This window comes from Wyeomyia smithii, chromosome 3 (genome assembly GCF_029784165.1).
Source record: "Wyeomyia smithii strain HCP4-BCI-WySm-NY-G18 chromosome 3, ASM2978416v1, whole genome shotgun sequence".
NCBI lineage: Eukaryota > Metazoa > Arthropoda > Insecta > Diptera > Culicidae > Wyeomyia > Wyeomyia smithii.
The window spans coordinates 193817775-193837955 of NC_073696.1; the positions used below are offsets into that span (position 1 = coordinate 193817775).

Below are 20181 nucleotides of genomic sequence, written 5' to 3' on the forward strand. Positions count from 1 at the left end.
ACGGAATTCGACTCCCGGCCCAGTATGGACCCGTACAACCTGTCGTGGCGATGGTGCAAAGTTTGGCCTTCGCCTTCTGGCGAATTGTCGTGATTCCCTTCTCGTCGAAGAAACCGCTGCTGGACATCACTGATGGCGGCAACATCTCGTTAATCTACCCTATCGTTGCGGTCTTTGTTATGAAAGGGCACCCCAAAAGAGAGAAGCACTTGTGCGATAAGTGGAATTATTATCTTTTTAAAATTTGATGAATGTTTTACGTTCCGCTGGCTTCACGGTGAACACGGTTTACCGCTGTAGCACCGTCTAGCTCTTCGTTGATTACCGATAAGATCTGTTTTTTTTTACTTACGGCATGGGTCAATCTGTTTGTCTTCGCTAGGCGAGTATAAATATGCTTTTTATTTGGTTGAAAGTGGGACAAAGTACGTAATATTACTGAAACAATGGTATGTCCAAAAATTCACTGGAGAAAGTTCTGGGGTGACCGGTAAACACGTTTATCTTCCAGTTTGGTTACGTTTGTTTATACCTATTTTCAGCTTGATTATGGTATGGTGTTTGTTGTTGTTTATGATAATTAATTGGTACATTTTTTTCATGTGAAATGCTATATTGTCATTGAAAAAATCTGCTGAAGACTACTGGTGTGATTACTCCTTTTCCTAACGAACTTTATTGTTATTTAAGTTAGATAATCAAACTATGTATTTTGGTGAGAAATGTGTATAAAATTAATCAAAAAGGTGAATATTAATTACTTTTGATAATTCGCAACAGACTTAGCTACAGACTATAACTAAACTGGTGTACTGTTTCACTTTTATAAAAGGGAAACAGTACACCAGACAAAAAATAATAAAACAGTACATCAAAACGTCCGAAAGCATACGCCTTTTTGAGTCTGTTTCTCATTAGTGTTCGATATCGGACCGGAACCTTCAAAGTCCGATTTAAATTCGGACCGGACCAGAACGCTGACGCCCGGATACTGTAGCGTGTTAACGTTTGCGGGGTAGAGCTTTGAAATTTCTTTGTCAGCAATAGATTTTCACTACCTGGCGACTATATACGGTATTCGGAGCTTGATGCCAAGCTTAAAAGCTTGGCTAAAGCAAAGAAACGCGGATATTGGCGTCGGTTCGTAAACGAGACGTCGAGGGAGACATCGATGAGCACTCTTTGGAACACAGCCCGAAGAATGCGGAATCGCGTAACGGTCAACGAAAGCGAGGAGTCTTCAAGTCGGTGGATATTTGATTTTGCCAGGAAAGTATGTCCGGACTCTGTTCCTGAGCAAAACATTGTTCGCGATGCGTCTCCGGGCCACGACGCGATAGAATCACCTTTTACGATGGCAGAATTTTCAGTTGCCCTCCTGTCCTGTAACAATAACGCGCCTGGGTTAGATAGAATCAAATTCAACTTGTTGAAGAATCTACCCGGCAATGCCAAGAGGCGCTTGTTGAACTTGTTCAATAAGTTCCTGGAGCAAAATATTGTAACGCAGGATTGGAGGCAAGTGAAGGTGATCGCCATCCAAAAACCAGGGAAGCCAGCTTCTGATCACAACTCTTATAGGCCGATTGGAATGCTATCCGGTATCCGGAAATTGATGGAAAAAATGATACTCCGTCGTTTAGACCACTGGGTCGAATCAAATGGTCTATTATCAGATACTCAATTTGGCTTCCGCCGTGCCAAAGGGACGAATGATTGTCTTGCGTTGCTTTCAACAGATATTCAGCTGGCGTATGCTCGCAAAGAACAAATGGCGTCTGCGTTCTTGGACATTAAGGGGGCTTTTGATTCCGTTTCTATTGACATTCTTTCGGGCAAACTTCACCGACAAGGATTTTCGCCAATTTTGAACAATTTTTTGCACAATTTGTTGTCCGAAAAGCACATGCATTTTACGCACGGCGATTTGGCAACTTTTCGCATTAGCTACATGGGTCTTCCCCAGGGCTCATGTTTAAGCCCCCTTCTTTACAATTTTTATGTAAATGACATCGACGAATGTCTGGCAAATTCATGCACGATAAGACAACTTGCAGACGACAGCGTGGTCTCTGTTACAGGAGCCAAAGCTGCCGATTTGCAAGGACCATTGCAAGATACCTTGGACAATTCGTCTGCTTGGGCTTTACAGCTAGGTATCGAATTCTCTCCGGAGAAGACTGAGATAGTAGTTTTTTCTAGGAAGCATGAACCTGCTCAGCTTCAAACACAATTAATGGGTAAAACGCTTTCTCAGGTTTTGGTACACAAATATCTTGGTGTCTGGTTCGACTCTAAAGGCACCTGGGGTTGTCACGTGAGGTATCTGATGAAAAAATGTCAACAAAGAGTGAATTTTCGTCGTACAATAACCGGACAATGGTGGGGCGCCCATCCAGGAGACCTTATAAGGCTTTACCAAACAACGATATTGTCTGTTATTGAGTACGGGTGTTTCTGCTTCCGCTCCGCAGCAAACACACATTTGATCAAACTGGAGCGATTACAATATCGTTGTTTGCGTATCGCCTTGGGTTGCATGCAATCGACCCATACGGTGAGTTTGGAGGTCTTAGCTGGAGTACTACCATTGAAAAACCGCTTCTGGAGCCTGTCTTCTCGTATTCTTATTAAATGTGAGGTCTTGAACCGTCCTGTGATTGAAAATTTTGAGAGGTTAATCGAACTTAATTCTCAAACCCGTTTTATGACATTGTATTTCAATCACATGTCCCAAAATATTAACCCTTCTTGGAATATTCCAATTCGTGTCAACTTATCAAATACTTCTGATTCTACTGTGTTTTTCGATACATCCATGATAGAAGAAACTCGTGGAATCCCGGATCATTTACGCGTGCAGCAGATCCCCAAAATATTTTCCAATAAATATCGAAACATCAACTGCGACAATATGTTCTACACTGACGGATCACTTCTCGATGGGTCCACTGGCTTCGGTATCTTCAATAACAATTTAACCGTCTCCCATAAACTCGATAATCCTGCTTCTGTTTACGTCGCAGAATTAGCTGCAATTCAGTACACCCTAGGGATTATCGAAAAAATGCCCACGGACCATTATTTCATCTTTACGGACAGTCTCAGTTCCATTGAGGCTCTCCGATCGATGAAAGATGTTAAGCACTCTCCGTATTTCCTGGGGAAAATACGGGAACATCTGAGTGCTTTATCCGAAAAATCGTATCAGATTACCTTAGCGTGGGTCCCTTCTCACTGCTCGATACCGGGTAATGAGAAAGCGGACTCTTTGGCTAAGGTGGGTGCAACAAACGGTGACATTTATGAAAGACCAATTGCTTTTAATGAGTTTTTCGCACTTGTACGTCAGAATACGATCATCAGTTGGCAAAATTCTTGGACTAGAGGGGAACTGGGAAGGTGGTTAAATTCCATTATCCCCAAGGTATCGACGAGCCCGTGGTTCAAGGGGTTGGATGTAGGTCGAGATTTCATTTGCGTGATGTCGCGGCTTATTTTTTTTTATTCTCGCTTATTTTCCGTCGGTCTAGTTCCGCCACTGTTGTGGCCAATCACCGACGCCCAGGGAGGCGACTCCACACCCAGGACCCTAACTCACGACCCGTTTATTAACGGACCGGCGCCAACGGCTTTACTTCCTCATGCGATGGAAGGCGTGATCCCAGAGATTTTTCGCCTCAGAAAATCTCCCGGTGTCGGCTAGGATTGAATCTAGACCAGACACCTTTGTCGGCGGTGGGATTCGAACCCAGGCGTCGAGCGTGGTTGGCGGAGACGTTACCAACCACACTAGGCCCCCGCTCATGATGTCGCGGCTTATGTCCAATCACTATAGATTTGATACGCATCTCCGTCGTATTGGGCTCGGGGAAAGTGGTATCTGTGCCTGTGGTGAAGGTTATCACGACATAGAGCACGTTGTTTGGTCATGCCCTGTACACCGTGACGCCAGGTCTAAATTAAAAACTTCCCTCCGGGCCGAGGGTAGAGGACCAGATGTTCCTGTTCGTGATGTCTTGGCGAGTCGTGACCTACCCTACATGTCCCTTATATACATTTTCCTGAAATCCATCCACGCCCCAGTCTAGTCCCATTCCTTTCCATCCACATTCAACAAAACGGCAAGAACACGTCATAGACTTCGATTTTGGAATCAGCAACTGAACCCCACACGAATCCGCTAGGACCTGAGAACCCGAGGCCTTTCGTGATATCTTGGCTTGAACAACTGCGAACAACAACAGCGAACCATAACCAGTAACTGAACCCCGCATAATACTTCCAGGCCCCGAGGATTACATGCCCCTGTCCCAGCTCATGACATCGTGGCTTAGCAGAACAAATCCATACATGCTGCATATCCATGGTCATTCGACGATCATCAGACGACCATTCAACTACAAAACATTGATTGAAAAATATATGCTAGTTTTAAGATAGACTTAATTTCAGCTCGTAGTCGGCAGCGAGGATAAAAAATTTGCCTAAAGAAATTAAGTCATCAGATATAATTGGCGCCGTTAAACATTAAATTGTATTTGTGCCGTGTCAAATAAACGATAGGTGAAGAAAAAAAAAATAGATTTTCAGTTTAAATTGAAAACTGTTAATTTAAATTTTAGCACCAACAAGTTGAAAATGAAAATTACTTTCAGTTCCTATCAGCGAAAATGTTGACTGGCAGCATTACTGTGATTTTAACTATGCTGTGTTACTCTAGCAATGTTTATGCGGTTGAAGATGTATGTAGATTGTAGATGCTTATCTACTGGATTGGCTCAAATGTAATAGTTTTGAAATTGATTCCTGCATCACATTTTCTTCATTGACATGATTTTCACTGAAAATTGACATGGGTGACACTTAACTTAAGAGCCTGAAAATGCTGTTGTATCATTTTCATTTTGCAGTTTCGAAACTTTGAAGCACTGCTCCGAGGTTCGTCCGAAAAAATCCGACAAAACCTGCAACACAAACAGATCCATTGTGCTTGGGTCTTCATAATTGTATAAGTTTTGATCTATCTCACAAGCGTGGGTAAGGAAAGTCAATTTGTTATCTGAAAACGTCTTCCACGACAACCGTGTAAATTTATATGTAGAGATATTACAGTAACGAATGACAACTGTAAACTTGGAGCTCACTCAACAAATTCACGCTACGAAAAAAATGATAGTATAAATATGTATCTTTTACTTTTTTACTCTTTTACTCTTTTACTCTTTTACTTTTTTACTCTTTTAATTTTTTCTCTGTTATTTTCTCACTCTTCCATTTATTCACTCTTTTATTTCTTCTCTTGTACTTTATAACTATATTATTTATATTTTTACTTTTTCATTCTACAGTAGGTTTTCGTTTTTGGTAACAAAATTTTAAATTTCAGTTGCCAAAACTGGAACCGTGCCAAAAAAGGAAACCTTTTTTGTCATCAATATATTCAATTTGAGACTTCAAAATTATTATGAAATTTGATTATTTATATGATTCAATGAGTTTTTGACAAAATTAGTCTTATATAACGTACAGCAAAAACAAATTTCAAATTTGTCGTCACTTTTATTCTCTCGCGCGCTTGTGCAACAGTGTCTGTGACGTCAAACTCTCTGTTCCATTTGAAAGCAATTGAGTGTAAAAGACTGCTGGTTTTATACTGCTGGACTGCTGTTATATACGACAGTGCGTTGTTTAAAGTTGGAGTCAAATACACGTTAAATTTAAGTTACCCATTAGTAAGTGAAATTTCACTAATTTTTGGAAAAGTTGCACGGTTTTCTGTTGAGTAGAATTTTTACCCATTTGATGAGTAACAGCTACCAATTAGTCTTTTGAAAAATTTTTAATTGATTTTCAAAATTTGGATTTTGCGCTTTGTGAAATATCACTCTAAGGAAACTGCATTTAATCACGCTTGCTTTATTTGAAATACATTATGAAAAACATATACTTTGCGTGTAAACAACAGGCTTCTGAATACTCCTCTTCGTTGAAATGTGTAAATGTAAAATATTGCTCTTGAAACCAGTAGGCAGTAAACACGTGTTGCATATGCATGCAACTCATAGTTTTGCTTGATTCGATACAGCTCTTAAGAAAAAAAAATCAAAGGTAGCCATTTTCCCAACAACGAACTTTTATAAACGCAATGTAAAAAAGAGCACTGTGATTCATGGTGCACAGAAAAAACGATAAGTTAAGTGAGCACAGATTTTAGCTGCTCAGTTCTCGACGGAGTAAAAATTTAAAATCTAATTGTGGTTTCGAACGAATCCTTTATAAAATGAAATTGCTCTCGGGTGTCGTAGGATCTCGTTTGCTTTGCCTAAATAATGCAGCTGGCATAGCTTGGCTACTAGTAAAGATTGATATTATAACGTTTCGCGTTGACGGTGTTAAGAGATTTTGAAGGCTGTTCGCATCTACGCGAACTTACATATGTACAGGGTGACAAAAAAGTCCGGTCACACAGGAAAATCTCAATATTTCAAAGAATAAGAAGAAAATCTGAATCTGGCTTTCATAGTTTTATTCAGTAACTCATAAAGATACTTCACAAACGATATCTCGGAATTACACCACCTTTCTCTGATCGAACCAGCTTCAGACGTCTCGGAAAGTCGTCGCAAGCGGCGCACACGTGCTCCATCGGCATCTCGTCCCAGATTTTCGTGATAACTCGCTTGAATTGCTCCAAATTTGTTATTTTATAGTCGTTCAGCTTCGACATCATGTATCCCCACACGAAATAATTCAGTGGATTCAGATCCGGAGACGACGGAGGCCATTCATTCTTCGAAATGAAATCGGTCAAGTTTTCCTCACACCACGCCTGAACAACCTTTGCGGTGTGGGATGGGGCGCCATCTTGCTGGAAGCAGTAGTAATCGTCTTCATACAATAGTTCAGCTTGAGGCAGAACATTTTTATTCAAAACCGTGTTCAGGTAGTACGCTGATTTTGACGCCTTTATCGATACAAATAAAAGGCAGTTTACCTCTCTTGCAAATGGCTCCCCAAACCATCACTGACGTCTTATTTTGGAACCGGAAAATGTTCAGCTTGTCCGCAGGAGCTTGCTGGAAGTTCACACTTCAAACTCGATCATTTTGGCGATTGACTGTTTGCTCCAAAACGAACAGCTTCTCGCCCGAAAAAATAATCTCGTCATCTGCGCGCCAACCGAGCAACTCCTGCGACCGTTGGTACCTCTTGTCCTTTGTAGCTTTGGTAACCCCATGAACCACCTGTTTTTGTACGGTGTAAGTTTCAAATCCTTGCGCAGAAGCAGGCGGATTGATTCTCGGTTCATTTTGAGATTCCTGGCCAGCTTCCGTGCAGATTGGGCGGGATTCCGGCGAATCCGGTCTCGTATAATCTTTTTCAGCCTTGGAGTTCTCACAGACTTTGGTCGTCCAGATCGTGCCTTGTCCTCGGTGCCTCCGGTCTCTAGGTACCGGTTTATGGTCCGGTACACGAATTTCCGGTTGATTCCGAGCGGTTTTAGGTGTTTGAATATGTGTCCGGGTTTGTACCCTTTCACACATTCAGCGATAACAGCTGCTCTTAACTCTGCCATGGCTCACAACTCAATGTAAACAAACTGCACAGAAACGAAACTCTGTCACTTTGGGCAGCAAAGTTAACCCTTTCATTTGACATATAGATGGCACCAGAGAGATGCAACGTGTAGGCTACAGGCGACCCCAAAAAAGTGTGACCGGACTTTTTTGTCACCGTGTAGTTATCAAAATGTGCGGGATGAGCAAAAATATTTCCTTCTTTCTTGTTCGCTTGTAAAAACTAAACAAATATCAGAAACGCCGTCAACGCTAAATTACAAAACCAGATTACATACATTGCATCATGGTTAGCACAGTAGCTGGCAGAGCAAAAAATGACACTACACACTTGTGAGCAGAGCCTATCCGTCCGATCGACACAAATTGTTATCAGATGTTACTCTGATCGATTCTTCCTACCTCCTTTCAAAAAGAGCAAATACACTAAAGTCGCTTTTTACGCGGGGGATACGTGCCGCGTAAAAAAAAACGCGTCAAAAACGCGTAAATTCCGGAATCCGCGTAAAAAACCCGCGTAAAAAAACCGCGTAAAAAGCGACCTTAGTGTATATAATAGCGAACCTAGGATTAATACTGCGAAACAGCACAGTAGGACATTGAGCACCAAATAGTTTTCCACAGCGAATTATTGATTTCGTCAGCTAAAGATATTTTCATCAGCTAACTTGATCGCTCTGGCATATTATTTCATCAGGCGAAAATGATAAAAGAGTTGATGTATTCGAAAGCCTGGTAAACAAACAGAAAACAGAGGACAAAAGACCTCGCGGAGGAATTCCATCGTTACAAAATCATTGACAGAAGTCCCCACATAACTAAGCATATGCCTATGGCACACATAGGAGTAAGTATGCTCCAAACCTGATCAAAAGTGAAAAACTCAAAGTAAGTCAACTTTGTTGTATAGTGTTTCATTTTGAAGTGTAATGTTTACTTGATCGTTTGACAGCTTGTCAACATCCAAAAGTTATGTTTACGGTCGTAACGAGAGATATGAACCGACCGCAATTGAACAGTTTTTTGTGGATGATAGTGACGCTTTGATACCGTGAGCTAAAATATAACGTTGCGAAGATTAACAAGCGATTTCGTAAATGAAAAAACGATGGAGATTGTTTGAGAAAGTTAATCGAACAGAAATGGGTACTTAGCGCGTAAGGTAATTTCTCCAAATACTCTGGTGTTCGTCAGGATCAATATTATAAAATCAAAAATATTTGTTTTTACAAGTTAATTTAAAATGAAATAAGTTATGTTTCCGGTAATATCCGGTTGAACGGCTTATATTACGTAAAAGTGCTAATATTTTGGATTATATTGGTGAATAAAAAACCCTCCGGATGATTCCGGTTCCGTGTTTTATCGTTCTTTAAAAATAATCAAGAAATAATTTTATTTTCGCTTCTGGGATAGTTGTAGCCATGGTTACGAAAATGAAACATTGTCAAACGGGCATATGTCACTTTTAGGTGGGTTACTCAATGCAAAAATAAACCCAGATCCACTCATAAGTTTTTGTTACCACTATATGCCACGTTTTCAGTGCAAAAAATAAAATTAAAAAAATTATGATCAGGCTTGATGTTCTACGTGTTCCACTGTGCGGCATATCAATAGTGTTGGTAGTTGAGCTCGTTAGAAACCATCAGGCATAAGATATTTTCAGTTTCAGTTGAATCAGTTTCAACCTAGAACATGTGTCAAAATCAGCTCAGTTTGTTGTGTAAATCATTGTGTACTATGTACTATAAAATGTTGCCAAAAACGGAACCCTTTTGTTGCCAAAATCGGAGTGTGCCAAAAACGGAGCATGCCAAAAACGGAACATGCCAAAAACGGAAACCTACTGTATTACATTTTCACTCTTCTACTCTTTTACTAGTTCACTTTTTTACTCATCTACTTTTCTATTCTTTTACGTTTTTACCCTTCTACTTTTCTATTATTTTACTTTTTTATGCTCTTATTTTTTTAAATGTTTACTCATCACTCTTTTTTTTTACTCTTTTACTTTTTTACCTGAAAGAGTAAAAAATTAAAAAAAAAAAGAGAGCAAATGAGTAAAAAACAAAGCTTTACTCTTGTATTCTTTTACTCTTTTAATCCTTTATTCTTTTACTTTTTTACCCTTTTACTCTTTTACTCTATAACTCTTTAACTCTCTTACTCTTTTACTTTTTTCTCTTTTATTTTCTCAATCTTCCACTTATTCACTCTTTTATCTCTTCTCTTGTACTTTATTACTATAATATTTATATTTTTACTTTTTCACTCTATTACATTTTCACTCTTCTACTCTTTCACTAGTTCACTTTTTTACTCATCTACTTTTCTATTCTTTTACGTTTTTCCTCTTCTACTTTTCTATTATTTTACTTTTTTAAGCTTCTTCTTTTTTAAATGTTTACTTATCACTCTTTTATTTTTTTACTCTTTTACTTTTTTACCTGCAAACTTTTTACTCATTTGCGTTTTTACTTTTTTTCTCTTTTGCTTTTTTACTCTTTCATTTTTTTTTATTTAACTTTTTTACGCTTAAACTTTTATGTTTTTTTAACTTTTTATTCTCTAACTACAGTCATACCTCGACATAAGGAAACTTTATTTTTTTTTTCGTTACGTTATATCAAGTTACGTTATACCGTAACACGGAAAACAATTTTTTTTCATTGATACAAAATTCTTGACGGTTACTCAAAGGTAGGCAGAAGCTTATTTTCTTTAACCTAGCAGTATATATATAAACCTTTCTTATGTTCCTTTAAGACAATTTTCATAGACAAACATAACCAGTCACAAAACATTGAAAAAAAAAGTCAATTTTACCCCATTTTACGATATTTGTTGGTTTCAAAACATTTATTCGTAATATTGTACACCCCAAAAATAGTTGTACTTTAATTTTAAAATATTCAAAAAAGTTACGTTATATCGAGATGAAAGTTATGTTATGTCGAGTTACGTTTTATCGAGGTTGCCTTGTAGCGAGATATGACTGTATTGTACTCTTGTACTCTTTAACGCTTTCACTAATTTATTCTTCTACTTTGTGACTCTTCTATTTTCTAAGTATTTTAGTTTTATACTCTTTCAATTTTATACTCTTTTACTTTTCGACTCTTTTATTTTTTCACTTCTTTAATCTTTTTCTTCGCCGTTCTTTTACCCTTTTATTATTTTATTTTTTCGTTCTTTTAATTTTTTATTCTCTTACTTTTTAATCTTTTACATCTTTACTCTATAATTATTTTTACACTCATTTTGCTTAACCGCTTCTTTTTTTCCTTTTCATACTTTTTTACTTTTTTACTCTTTACCTTTTTTACATTTTTATCTGTTTAATCTTTCAATATTTTTCTCTTTTATTTTTCTATTATGATACTCCTTTACTTATTTTACTTTACTCTTTTACTGTTTGACTTTTTGATTTCCTTATTCTTTTTCTTTTTACTCTTTTATTCTTTCACTTTTTAACTTTTTACTATTTTACTCATTCACTTTTCTACTCTTTTACTAATTGCTTTTTGCGTTTCTCACTTTTGTCTTCTCTTAGGTTTTTACTCCCTTGCTAGTTTATTTTTTCACTTTGTTAATTTTCTCCAATTTTGAAGTATTTTAGTTTCCTACTCTTTTTATTTTATATTATTTTACTTTTCTACTCTTCAACATTTACTTCTGTAATCTGTTTCTTAGCAACTCGTTTACTCTCTTATTATTTTACTTTTTCTTTCTTCCAATTATTTCCTCTATTACTTTTTAATTTTTTCACTTTTTTATGTTTTACATCTTTGCTCTATAATTTTTCACTCTTATTATGCAGAACCCTTTTCATTTTTCCCCCTTTTATACATCTTTACTCTTTTACTTTTTTTTTCTTCAATTTTTTTGCACTTCTATTTATTTAATATTTTGAATTTTTCTTTATTACTTTTCTATGATAATACTTTTTTACTCCTTTATTTTATTTCACTTTACTCTTTTACTGTTTCACTTTTCGATTTTCTTACTCTTTTTCTCTTTTACTTTTCTATTCTTTTACTTTTTTATTCTTTTATTATTTTATTCATTCACTTTTTACGCTTTCTACTGTCTTTTTTCCACTTTTTTTTTACTTTTCTACTCTTAATCATTTGCTTTTTATGTTTCTTACTCTTTTTTCTCTTACTTTTGATTGCCCTTGCTTGTTCACTCTTCAATTTTTTTACTTTGTTAATCTTCAACTCTTTCACTCTCTTACCTTTTTGTTCTTTTACTTTTTAATCCTTACCTGTTTTACCCTTTTATCTCTTTTGCTCTCTTTCTCTCTAACTTCTTTACTGTTTACTTTTTTATTCTTTTAGTTTTTTAAGCAAACAATTTCAGGCCCTTATCGTTGAACATTAAACAAATTCTGGGCTCTCATCGTTGACACATGAACTAATTTTCATTTTTATAATGACTTTACCCGTCAACATTCATGTTCATCAAAGGCAGACGATGTGTGCTGCTGGGGAAGCGAAAAATAAGCTAACTAAAAAATATAATACAAACATGGAAAAATATACAGGTCGGACTCGATTATATATGATTCGATTATATATAAAATTGTATATAATCGAATCATAATTTTTTTTTCAATTTTAAATATAACTTACCTAAAGTAGCAATGCCGTATAGGGATCGTCCAGAAATACGTGACGCTTAGGGGGAGGTAAAGATCTGACAAAACGTCGCAATCAATACTAAAAATTTTGAAGATCTATACAAAGAGCGTTACCTAGAGGAAAGAGGGGGTCGAAAATAGTTTTTATTTACGGTACGTAATTATTGGACGTTCCCTTCAGTTCAATATGACGTAACGCAACATTTTTTGACCCGAAACGTTGATTTTTGAGCCATAATGTTTCAAGTATAGTAAAGCTGATCTAAAACAGAAATATCGCGAGGGAACGTTTACAAATTATGTAACGCTCAGGAAACGGGAAAGAGTGTTGGGTTGGCAAAGTGTTGCAAACCCATACGAAAAATTTAAACAAAAGCATGGCAAAGGGGAAAAGGAGATCAACAATAATTATTCTTGCGTTACCTTATAAATAAGCGCTTCCTCATTGATTCATAAATGTCCGTTCAAATGTTACATAACGCAAGCAGGGCTGAGCAAATTTTTTATGCCTGGTATGCTGAGTATTGGAAACATGCTAGACAATGTGGTGAGGGTTTTCCGGAAGTCCAATATTTATGTCACGTTAAATTTGAATGGACCCTAATATTACTATTTCAATGTTAAGGTTGAGGTGATAGAGATTGACTCTTTTCAAATACTTATTTTTATGAAGTTGAAATCAAATCTGGTGAGCAAAAATTTAAATAAATCAACGGCAATGTTTTTAGCTAATCTACTATCTACCCAATACGCAAGTCGCTAATCTAGATAATCTACTATATACCCAATACAAATCACGCAGTGCAAGTTGCAATACACGCCGTGTAGTGTTTCTATGCAAAAGTGGCACCCGTGCAGTACGGTGTAGTGTTCTTGCCATGGCTGACTGCAATAACATAAAGAATAACTATGAAATCTATACATACATATATTTTTGTAAGAAAGGTTTTTTGCGACTTTAAGGGGGTTAGTCAAAAAAATCCTACTTATTTATTCAAAAACAACAAAATATTTATGCAAAATAAACAAAAAAAAATTTTTTTTCTGATTCGATTATATATAGTGAAATTTTACGGAGACTGTATATAATCGATTCCGACCTGTACATAGTGGTGTGTGGCTGATAGGGGTGAGCAATAGGATAGGTGGCAGTGAAATGTGATACGAATATAGATTCTGGAACAGTACCATCGTCCCAGTAGTTTAATTGGATAAAACACCATGCCGGAGACAGGAAGATTGCGGATTTATGTTCCGTGTGGATGTGGTATGTATCTCCAAGTCAGTATCATATTTTTCAGTTCGCTTATTTTTCGCTTTCCCAGCTGCACACACCATCCATCTACCTTCAATGAATCGCTTTGGAATTATGAGTAAAATGGTTTGAGGGTTTTATGTTAACAAAACTGCACGGGCTGCTTTTAATGATTCTGTATCTAGTCCCGTAGGGAGTGATCTTGAAGTTTCTCAGGGAAGTATTTCAGGGTCTCTTTTGTTTATTATGTATATAACTAACATGCGACGAGTTCTACATTTCTGTGATAAGAATCTTTTTGTCAGTGACACCGTGTTTTTGACGATTTGAGTTCTCAATGAAGATGATTGAATGAAGATGATTGACGTACAGACCAACAGAGGTGGTAACACTGGAACCTAGCTCCATCGCTACAAAAAAAACATCCTTTCATATCTCCAATCAAATAACAATCGCAACGCGAAAACGCCGTCTGGGGCGCTGTTATGCAATCTCTTACATATTTTGTGGTTCCCAATGTGACACATGCACGTACGCTAGCCCTGATGTCGAAATACAAGACGCAGCGCGAACACGGCAGCATATGGTGCTAGTGTTACTATCGTAAAGTACTGGTATCATTCGAACGATGGTTTTATTGCAAATTTGTTCGAAGTGTTATGTCTGTTAGTTTGTGATTCGTTGCGTTCGGCTGATATCTTGGCGGGGTTATTGATGACAATTTAAAGTCCAACGTTCACATTGACAATGTCATCAAGAAAAGTATGGGACTATATTGTTTAAAAAACGAATTAACAATTATTAGTAGTAAAATTCAGCTTTACAAATCAATCGTCTCTCCACCTTTGGATTTTACCCTAGTTTTTTTTTGTTTGGCCAATAAAAAACAATTGATAATATTACAACGTTTGCAGAATAGAACAATGCGTTCGATTTAGAATTGTGATAGGTTAACTTCCCCTGCTTTCATGCTGGACGCATTGCAAAAATGGTTATCTTTGAAACAAACAATTATTTATTTGTCTAATGATGATCGTTATGGGGTATTTTATGTTATTGAATTTATCATATTCGTTTGAACCTTATTATTTGAACAAAAATGAAATGTAAGTTAACTGCCAAAACTGCATTTTTTTGTCTGCACTGTTTTCCCAACATTATATTTATTTTTTGTCAGTTCATTTCTTTAACACATCCTTTAAGGAAATCAATTGTGAGCTTATTCAAAGAGCTAATATCATTGAATTGCATCCCTAAAGTTACAGTTAAATCGGAAATAATTGTTTCGAAGCTTGTGAAGAATGCTTTGATAATGATAAAAAAATAAGTTTATTTGATCAATTAAGGCCCCATACAGAACTGATCGAAGCAGACAAATGTAAACATTCATTTCAAATGATACCACAAATGGAAGCTCATTAGCGTACACGTTAATTAATTAGGAGCCAATTTACAGCTTTGACAGCTAATTAATAACCGGTGAGAAAATGAAACTCTGCGGTGATCGAACTATTTCCAGTATTCAGTGTCTGGTGATTTCACTATCTCACCGCATCTGCGACAGTAATTCCTAATTAGTTCTATTTCAAAAGCATTTCAGACGGTCAGTTGGCAATAAATTATTATTATCATTTATTAATAACACAGTTATTGCACTGGTGTTTTATTAAGCTACAGCTTAAAATTCATTTATAGAATTAACCTGGTGAAAGTTCCAGCTTCCAAACCGGTTGGTTATCCGAATGCTACATTACTTACTGACCGATTGAGCTACATTTTGCATAGAACAGGTTCTCCGTTGAATAGTTTCGAAGATGCTTCAGGAGGATTGAGTGTAAAAGAAATTGCTGCAATTATGTAAAAGAGAAACGAAAGGTAGGTTAACCACCAACCGCTGATGCTGAGTCCAGCATTAGGACGAGTTTGTCTAGTTCTTTGTTCAAGGCCGTCCCTGGCGAAGAAAATTGCACGACTGTGCCAAGCTATGTAGGAACCATGACGTTGCGTTATTGCGGGTATCCTCGGGTGCCGTTTGTTTGGGTTTGGTTCGTTAAGCGTTGCCTACTGCTGCGTCGTGAATGAAGAAGGGAAGCTGCGCTTCAATGCACTTTCAATTTGTTATGGGCGCTTTGATGGTACGGGGTGAGCGCGACTCGGCTCCGATGGGCACGGCAGCCAGCAGGTTGTGTAACGGTTTACGTTCGCTATGTGGTTCTTGGGAAGGAATGCCGTAAGAGGACGGGATTATGCATGCGCGATTACAGTGCTGTGATCGACTTACCGAGTGACCTGGAAACGAACAGCGTTGCTGCTCATCTGCGAAGAACGTTCTGGAAGAATAGAATTGAAGAAAGGATGGTTTATATTTAGATGTTGAAGGTTACTAAAAATAGATCATACTGTTATTTTTTGTGGTGGTAAAACAAAAGCTCATCCAATTTTATAGATACCATCAGGTTATCAAAGACGTTGTTCTCATAGCATATTGTAAAAAGGGTCAATTGATGGTGTGTTTTCATAAAGTTGGTAAGGTTCATTTGTAAGTTCCGATGATGTAGGACAGCCTAGTTCACAATCAAATCTATGAAAGCAAGTCACCGCCTTCTTAAAACCCACAATTGCAAGTCAAAACCGGTTAGCATCTTCAACCTCGATACTTTGGAAATCGAGTAAAAACGAACGCATCGGAAATCGGTTTCTAAATAGGTGAAGAAGGGCTCACTTAACCTAGGTTTGTTCGAGATGAACAGTCGGCAAACTCGTTACATAGAAACTCTGCTCACTGCTGTTGTCTGTAGCGGAAACTAGTGAAACGTAAAGAAAACGCCCAAAAAAGAGGTGTTGAATAAACGATTAATCTATTATTTTCGACCGAACAAAAGATTTCATGCTTGTTGGCAATGCTGAAGAGAAAAGCTTACTGTTTTTTTCTTCAGACAATTCACTTTCTTTTCTGTTGACGCCTTCGGCGATCGGTTCTAATGGTGTTTGGCGAAAATTTATGACATTTCGGCACCGATTCAAAGAAGTGATCATAGCGCAGATTTAATCGGTGTGATAAAAGTGAAATGTATCATGTTAATTGTTTGACGCTGTAAAATATTGAGTTGAATAGAATAAAACCGAGAGTTATTGGAAAGATTATTTTATTATATTTGGTGTAGAACAGGTTCTCTTTTTAATAATTTTAAAGATCGTTTTGGAAGATTGTGGGAAAGAAGGTAGGTCGTCGTTTGATTATACCAATCCGATAATGTGGAGCTCAATATTAGGACAAGTTTGCCTAGTACATACTTTGTTCAAGGCTGTCTCCGACGGAGGGAATTGCGCAAATGTGCTAAGCCAGGAACCCTTACGTTGTTTATTGCCGATACCCTCGGGTGCCGTTCGTTTGGGTTAGGTTCGTTAAGCGTTGTCTTTGCGTTGCGCAGTGCAGCGTTTCATATACACAAATAAAACAATATTTTTTTTTAACAAAAAACGAGGATATGTTTTATACATAATTGAGACATACTGCAATGATATTAATGACCTTGTAAGTCCACCTATGTGGTTATGAAACGCATTTAAAGTGGTTTTGGCTATTCAAGTGACAAGTTAATGTTTAATAAATCTACCTTGTTTCACATTAATTTTTATAGACTTTATATAGCTTTAAGTGAAATCCAAAATTGCTACGATAGAGGCATGTGCCTACTACATTTCCTTTTTTTTTGTTATTTTCGCGGGGTTTTGATTTCTGTTTCGTATATTTTGTTTTCAGTTTTTACTTCCTGGTTTCTAGTTTATAATTTTTGTTTTCTGTTATCCGTTGTTCTCTGTTTTTGTTCTTTATAATTGTTTTCTGTTTTCTGATTTTTGTTAACTGTTTCTATTTTTGTCTTTTGTTTTCTGTTTTTTGTTTTCTGTTTTTTGATCTCTGTTTCTTGTTTTCTGTCTCTTCTTTCTACGTTTTCTGTTTTCTGCTTTCTCTTTGGTTTGTTTTTTAACTTTTTGTTGTTTGTTCACCATTTTCTTTTTTTGTGTAAACAGTTTTATTTTCTCTGTTTTTCGTTGTCTGTTTTCTCTTTCTGTTCTGCCTTCTTGTTTTGCCTTATGATCTATTTTCTGTTTTCTGTTTCATGTTTTTTGTTTTGACGTAGAACTACGTTTTACTTTAGCATACCACACAGGGATGCAAACTGAAAAACTGGGACGAAATTTGTCCCTTTTCAAATGCTTATAGGTCGGTTGGTTTTCAACCGATTTTCTTCATTCTTGCAGCAATCGATTGGAACATTATACACGCATATGCCCAAACGCAGAAAAATGTTGTTTGAATCTACGAACTATTGCACTGTTGAAAATTGTCATGCCTTGTTGAAATAAAAATAACGTCCTCTGATTGGTTGCTTGCTTGCTGTGTGTGTATGATATAGTGTGATGTGTGTATGTGTGTATGATATGGTATGATGTGTGTATGGTATGATGATATGGTATGATGTGTGTGTGTATGATATGATATGATGTGTGTGTGTGTCTGTATGATATGGTATGATGTGTATGTGTCTGTATGATATGGTATGATGTGTGTGTGTTATCGTATGGTATGATTTGTGTGTGTGCTGTGTATGGTTTTTAACTCGGTACGTTCTGCTAACTGCTGAATTCGGTTACGAAATTCACAACCCTTCATTAGTAGACATCATAACTCATTACCCAAGTAAAAATATTGGTTTTTTCAAAGTTTTATAGCGCTCAATACAGCCAAAAAAAGCGCTATGAAACTTCGATAAAACCAGTTGTGTTACTAGAGTAATGAAACACTCAATGCATTTGTTAATAGTGTACGTAGTTCTACGTCATTTATGTGGTCGTGTCTTGGATACAACCTACTACTTTTTTTCTAATTTCCAGGTTTATATTTTCATTTTTATTTTGTCTATGTCTCGTATTCGGTTTTCTGTTTCTTTTTTTTTTCTTTTTTCCGTTTTTTGTTTCCCGTGTTTAGTTTTCTGTGTACTGTTTGCCATTTTCAGTTTCAAGTTGTTAGTTTTAAATGTTATTTTTCAATTCATTTCTTCTTTATTTTATTTTGTCGTCTGTAGTCTGTATTCCGTTTTTTAATTTCGGTTCTTATTTTTAGATTTGCTGTTATCTTTATACTGCTTTTGACATGTGTTTTTTGTTTTCTGTTTTTTTTTTGTTTGTTTGTTTTGAAAATAGCAATTTTTTGCTCTTTTTTTTTGTTATCTGTTAACTCTTTCCAGTTCTTCAATATGCTTACTCTAGCTGTTTTTTGTTTTTTGTTTCTGCCTCCTTCTTTTGCCTTCTTTTTTGTTTCATGTTTTCTATTTTTTCTATTTTCTGTTTTTCGTTTTCTGTTTTAAGTTTTTTGTTATTTTTCTGATATATTTTTGTTTTCTGTTTCCTGTTTTATGTTTTTCGTTTACCATTTTTAGCTTTCTGTTTTCTGTGTATTGTTTTATATTTTCAGTTTCAAGTTGTTATTTTCAAATACAGGTCGGACTCGATTATCCGGAGACTCGATTATCCGGGGGCCCGATTATCTGGGGCTCGATTATCTGGAGAAAATGGCTCGATTATCCGGAGTATTTTTTTTTCTTCTGTATTTCTATAATGTACTTTTGTGTTCCGGCTCATTGGGAGTTTCGGGGTTGTTCAAATTGTAACAACAATACCTCTTTCTGTTTAGGTAGTTCGATTTTAGCAGTTTTCTAGTCGTTCCTTCAACCAATTCTTACTATACAACCTCCAAAAGCGAGGTATTATGGTTTTTAGTTGCCAATGAGGACAACCACTATTGGTCAATCGGTTTCGAATTTATGGCCGGGACATATTTCTGTAATATAATGGCAATGATCAATGCAGTACTTAGAACCACAAGCTGGCCTGTTTCGATGGTGTTCCGGATACTCCTGGATATTGAACCAAAACTCATCCAGCGAAATCAATAACGGTTTGAAATCCGCAAAGTAGCCCATTGTCGGTCATATCAAGCGTCTAGGTCGTTATAGGTAGTCAGCCTATACACCGGAGAGACGCCGAAACACTCACCGTTACGGCAACTGTCAACATCAAAACGGGCGAGTTGTATAATTTTGTATTGCCGTTATCCGTTTTGATGTTGACAGTTGCCTTAACGGTGAGTGCCTTGACGATTCTCTACCATACAGGTTCTCTAGTTATAGGTCACTTAGGAAATAAAAAAAATCACGAGTGTTGTCAAAATCGAACAGGGTCTGTATATGTAACACCTCAATTCTTCTTAATATATTATTATTTTAAATATTAAGAAGAATTGAGGTAATACATATACAGACCCTGACCCTTACAGACAGATAAATATCTAAATCAAATCAGAATTCTATTATATTTTCTGGAAAATATTTCCTTTGATCTCTCGAAGCAAAAGCTGTCTTTCAAATGGTAGTTTTGATTTATTTTATTTGGTTTTTACATCTTTGAGATAATCAATATAACATAATTTATTAGGCTGATACAAATTTTAAAAAGTTTTTATGTCCACGGTTATCAAAGTTAGCTAAGGGGAGGGCAAAAAATAAATAATACTGAGAAGAAAAAAAAGGAATAACTTTCATACAAAATTGTGTGCAGGTTACGACGTTTGCAACTTGTATGCAAAAGTGTGTTGGAAAATACCACATTATTATCATCATTAATCATTTGGCTTGTCTTTT

General features: G+C 36.6%; 1 protein-coding gene across 2 annotated transcripts in view; it reads right to left on the reverse strand.

Moving 5' to 3' along the window:
* Nucleotides 1-20181, reverse strand: part of LOC129733232 (uncharacterized) — a 163337-nt gene that overhangs the window by 100853 nt on the left and 42303 nt on the right. For both annotated transcript variants that reach the window (XM_055694907.1, XM_055694906.1), the window contains exon 2: nucleotides 15762-15810. The gene's annotated coding sequence lies outside the window, so the exon portion shown is untranslated. The remainder of the gene's footprint in view (nucleotides 1-15761; nucleotides 15811-20181) is intronic.